Source organism: Asterias amurensis, chromosome 9 (genome assembly GCF_032118995.1).
Source record: "Asterias amurensis chromosome 9, ASM3211899v1".
NCBI lineage: Eukaryota > Metazoa > Echinodermata > Asteroidea > Forcipulatida > Asteriidae > Asterias > Asterias amurensis.
In genome coordinates, this window is record NC_092656.1 from 4359320 (window position 1) to 4365530 (window position 6211).

A 6211-nucleotide genomic window follows, 5' to 3' on the forward strand; every position below is an offset into this window, starting at 1 on the left:
AAAGCGGCTTGATCGTCACTGGGTGGCGGGTATAATGGAATGTCATTGGCGCATGTCTGTTACTGCTGACAATCTCCCGTAACCTTTTGACAATACCCGCTGGTATTGTCAAAAGGTTATTGGAGATAGACAAAATGCGTTGTCAGCAGTAACAGACATGCGCAGCCGACATTGCGAAGTGGCTTATTCGCGGGTATGAGCGCTATTATAATAAGCCACTGTTGTTATTTAGTATCATGTTTAATTACAGTGCAATCTAAACTGACCTCTCTTGCGTAACTATAGACAAAAGAATCTTGCGTAACTATAGGCAAAAGAAGCTGTTACTAATAGTTACATTTATAATATCATAAAAAGACTCACGAGGTCGTACGCAGTTGCATTAGGCCCATCTCCTGTTGACACTGTTGTGTCTTTAAAGTGAATTTCTAGCCATAGTAATAAACTCACAACATGGGAGGGGGTCATTGCTCTGGTGATGTTTACCGACAATTCAACATTTTAAGGCGGCATTTTGAAAGAATCCATATTGCTGACCGTGTTGTATAGTCCTGTACTGATACTATGCTAAATCTTGTATAAAAATTCTACAGCTCAAGGCTTTTTGTTCTGTTTCTTTCATCATTTATGCCTCTAATTTGCTTTAGTAATAATGCCGTATTACGGGCTTTGCGCTCCGCCGTCGATTTCACAAAACTCTTCCAAACTTAGGATTAATCTTAGAACTTAGGGCGAGTCCCAGCCTTGCACTGTAACATGCAAACCTTAAGATTAATCCTAAATTAGGACGAGTCACTTGTCTTAACTCGAGACAGGATATGTCTATAGCGTTTCATGAATTCGGCGGCCGCACTCGTATGCTCCATCTTTGACAAATATTTGGGCCCCTCTGAAATGTTGGTCTGGATTCGCACTTGTGTTGTCCTTGGGTTTTCCTCCCACATCTAAAACGTGCTTTAGAGTGACGTTCAAAAATGTTTTATACAAAGCCTCATTGTCTGCGTAGATGAAAGCAATTTTGCGGAGAAAATACCGCTTCACGACCATTGTTGTACACTAATTGCCAGTTCCATAACGACCGCGGTACCGGTAAACATTGATCACCTTGTCGTTGTGGCCCCTTCTCTAGCACCGCATGGTTGTGTTCCAAAGACGACACTTCGCGTACATGGAGGTAGAAACCAACCTCCAAAAAAAAATGTTGTATACAAAGCCTCATTGTCTGCGTAGATGAAAGCAATTTTGCGGAGAAAATACTGCTTGTATGGCACATAACCGCCCCCCCTCCCCCGACCATTGTTATACATTATTTGCCAGTTCCATAACGACCGCGGTATCGGTAAACATTGATCACCTTGTCGTTGTGGCCCCTTCTCTAGCGCCGCATGGTTGTGTTCCAAAGACGACACTTCGCGTACATGGAGGTAGAAACCAACCTCCATTTTTAAGGTTCAAGGTTAATTTTATACACTCAAGAGCGATCAGTTTAAAGAATACAATACAGTAAAGATAAATACATATACAAATACATGAGGGATCCATTTTAGAAGCAGAGCTTGTAGGCAATGACCCCTAAAGACATGCATTTGTTGTTTTCAACTCTTATATTACACCCCTTGCAAGTATTCTCCCTGCTCATTGGTTTAGAGCGCGTCACATGACATGTCTTAGTTTTGCTAGATGACGGCCGTGTGATAGTGCGTCGGTTTGCCATGCGCTAGTCCGAAGACTAGCACACGGCGTGCAGTACCCAAACGTCCGTTGCGTGTACGAGGATGATAAATTAATAGTCTGTAACCATTTCGGATTGCACGACACTACATGCAGCACAGTAAAAGTGTTTGCAATCTGTATTCGCGTCGTCCGTGGATTGTAGCATTCAGGTCTGTAATTTAATAATAATAGTACAGTATTTAGAAATGTTTGGGTGTTATAAAACAAATATTGACTGCTTTTACTCGTGCAATGGTTAAAAACTATGACTCCCTCGGTGATGCCCGTAGCGTTCTATTTTCCCTTAGCTTCGCCTCGGGAAAATAAAACACGCTCCCGGGGATCACCTCGGGAGTCATAGTTTTAACCATAGCACTCGAAGCAGTCAGTATTTGTATAATAGCTTCAACTCATTGGCGAATATGACTGGTTAAGGTTTTGTCCATACTGATCTGGTATTCTAGCTTATTATTGTTAGTTCTGATTGTGAACAGTTATTGAAATTAAGGAAGTTTGACGTTTCAATTTAACTGCTTAAATGAGCCGTTAAGTGCCGTGAGAGTAATTAGGTTGGTATAGCCCAGACGCAGTACTAACTTTAATTTGCTTATAACATTGATATTGAAAGTATACAAGTGATCGTGTAGCTTAGTTGGGTTAAGTCTTTTTCATTAATTAACATATTAATCACACTTTAAGTAGCCTTGCTCAAGGCAGTCGCATTATTCGCTCTGAAAAGACGCCGCTGTAAACCCACCCGTATACACTGTGCGTGGTGCGTGCGATAACACCGCATGACCCACCCGTATACACACTGTCACATCGTACGAATACTGTGCACACAAGTCATCCGCACTCATACCACTAACCGCATGCGGAGGCCGTCAGGCCGACAGCTGTCGGCCTGACGGTCTCCGCATGTGGATAGTGTACGGGGGGCATCGTGTCGTGCGATGTTACGCACAGTGAATACGGGTGGGGTTTTATACAGCGGCGGTCTTTTTTCGGAGTGAATAATTCGACTGCCTTGAGCAAGGCTACACTTTAAGTCACAGAAGTCCTACGTAGGGCAGTGGACGGTGCAAGTCTTGCGCGTGTTCGATCTTTTGCGACTAACTTGTCATCATTGTGCTTTTAAATGATTAGACACAAGGGAGGTTAAGCTGCACGTTCCGCGTGAACGTGAACGTGAACGTGAACGTCAGAATAATGTGTCGTTAAAGGGTGGCTGCAGTGTTTTTTTTTTTTTAATTTAAACGATTAAACATGACTTTTTAAACCTGAAATATATATATATATATTTTTTATTAAATGCGCGAGTATTTTAAAAATGTTTTTTAATAGATTAGGGGAACCCACCCCGCCCCTAAAAGGGGCATAAACGTGACGTCATGTCGGGAACCCGAGCCGTCGGGCCCCCTGGCTGTGTGCATAATAAAGACGTGTGCACTGTGTGGCCTGGTACCTAGGCGCGTGTAGTTAGGGACCAGACTCTTTTTGCCGACGATGTGTTTGAATTCCCGACGTGACGTCGATGGTAGGGGGCGGTAACAATCCACAAAAGGGGGGCATGACTTATTCGCTAATTACGCAAGTGAGATATGTCGGGGGAAAACAAAACACATTTTATTGAGGTTCAATACATATATCAGAAATAAATGACAGCAAAATAAACTGTTTTATTTTAATTCACCGCAGCAGCCCTTTAAAACATCACGTTTTTAGCATACATGAAGTTACCATTTTTCACGTCAGGTACGTTCGTGCGCGCAGACGTCATACGTGAGCATGCAATAAGCCCCAAGTGGCGACGTCACCCAGACACAACACAAACTTTTGAAGTTCACGCCCACGTAATGCTCGCACATATACGTGCAGCTTAACCGTCCCACTGTATGATGAGCGTTACGTAGGAACTGCATTTGCGGGGTGTTTTGACATTGTGATGAGTACCCCACAGTGTTTTATAGTAATTTCAAGACAAAGGACACTACTGGCAATTACTCAAAATAATTGTTTGTACAAAAACGAGTAATGGGGAGCTGTTGATAGTATATACACATTGTGAGAAACGGCCCTCTCTCTGAAGTGACGTAGTTTTTAAGAAAGAAGTAATTTTCAACGAATTTGATTTCGATACTTCAGAATTAGATTTTGAGGTCTCGAAAAAGCATCTGAAATCCCACAACTTCGTGTGACAAGGGTGTTTTTTTCTTTCATTATTCTCTTGAAACTTCGATGACCAATCGAGCCAAAATGTTCACATATTTGTTATTTGGCAGATGGTGTTTCTAACAAATCAGCATCTTCTACCCAAGTTCCCGTTTGCTACAATGTTAATTTCAACAAATTATTTGCAACATTATTTTATGAAAAATGCAATAAGGTGTCTTTTGTATGAATTTTGTTTAACTAGCATTTGAAGAGAAGGTTTTGAGTTCACAGAAAAACATAATCTTCGTTCGAGGGTTGTTTGCTCAATTTCGATACGCACGAGACTTGCATTTTAAGCTGGTGGAGTTGTTTTAATTTTAGATATTATTAAATTGGTGGTTTTTTTTCCAAACAAATAGAATGTCCTAGTGTTATCTATATGACGTTTGCCATTACTTTGGCAAATATATTCTAACAGTGATTTTCTTGACATGACGATTGAAACCAAGTGGAATGTCAATATTTTTAATAATGTAAATATTCAATGGTGTTATTACAAACGATTATAACTTATGAATATTTAAACTTATAATCATGAATAAACTACTGGTTATGAGTTTAACACGGTTTCACATGAGTAGTTCGTGCATGTATCCACGCACCTAAACGATTCAAACACTACACTAGTGTGAATATTGGTAACCCTCGTAAATTATGCAAATTGCTTTTGAATAATTCATACCAGTAACGGATTCAGGATTTCTACTACAACAACATAATTTCAAAATCTTGAAGTTCTCCATCGTGCCCCTTTTTATTATTTAGCTAAAATAGGTGAGATTCTATATCATGTGCACCATTGTCTTCCGTTGCTTAAGAAGAAGTAAACATCCGTACATTATTTTTAACTTCTATTTCGCGAGCGTTTTGCAGCATTGAAAAGATATAGTTTCGTTTGCGAGCAAGCAATTTCATTAAATGTTGTTTTGATTATTACAGTTTGAAAAGTCTCAAATTATGCAGGAAGAACTAACCCGCTCCTATATTCATGTTCTGCCTTTTGTTAGAAAATATTACATAACATTTGCACAATTTTTTATTTCCTGCGAGTCAAGTGGTAGAACTTGTTTTTATGCGGGTGTGTGGCCCCCTTATACTCGAGACCGTAATAAAGGAAGGGTTTACGTTAGCCTTGATCAAGGCTGTTGACGTACTGTTCCCCGGCCCGGTTAGCGGCACACGCATGCAGTGCATACACAATGTACATTACCATACATTGTACAGCGAGAACAGTATAGCGTAGTCGTGAGAACGGTCGTGTCTTTGTATTTTCAACCTCATACAAGTGGCTCAAGCTACTTGGGAGGTACCCATGTACCGTAAGTGTACCGTATACAGATGGTACATGTACATGTACAGTACGCATGTGTACATACGCTGTACACGTATTATATGCACTATGTTATGTATGGGGGTGCGCTGGCGGAATTCAGTGATGGGAACTGGGATTTTGCAGATCGCGGCTGGCTGTAGCGCCTTGATCAAGGCTAGGTTTACGTTTGCTAATTACTCAACCAGTCGATTTATTTTATTTATTTTTTCATTTGAGAAGTCAATGGTAATAAAATCTTACTTGGTAAATAAAACTTGAGAGCTGTTGATATTATAAATCCTAGTCATAAACTACACCTTTTTAATTCATGTGGTTCAAGAGAAAGAAGTTATTTTTCACCAACATTTGAAACTGAGAAAAAACACAATTCTATGCATCAACAAGGGTATTTCATCTTCCTTTATTTACTTGCCACTTTGATGACCAATTGAGACAAATTTACACAGATATTTTCTTTTTAATGCATATGTTGGGATATAGATATAATAAATACACCAATTTAGGAAAGTGGTATTTGACAATTACCAAAAGTATACCACAAGCAGGCCCGTAACCCGGTGCGGGGTAGACAAATTCCCCCAACAAGTCAACCCCCTAAAAACAAAACCTTAATAAAAAAAAACATCCGCCCCCGGAAGAAAAAAAAAAGGAAACAATAATAACGCACATTTTTTTATGAAAGTAAAGGCTGCCTCCCTCAAACAAAATTCCCAAAACCCCTCAAAACGCCACTTAAAAAAAATGGTCTCCCCGGGATTCGAACCCACGACCTTTCCAACTAGACAAAGAGTAGTGTCCTTTATATAAACCAGACAAAAAAAAATCGATGTTGTAACAAAGTTTAAAGGCAGTGGACACTATTGGTAATTACTCAAAATAATTATTAGCATAAAACCTTTCTTGGTGACGAGTAATGGAGAGAGGTTGATGGTATAACACATTGTGAGAAAT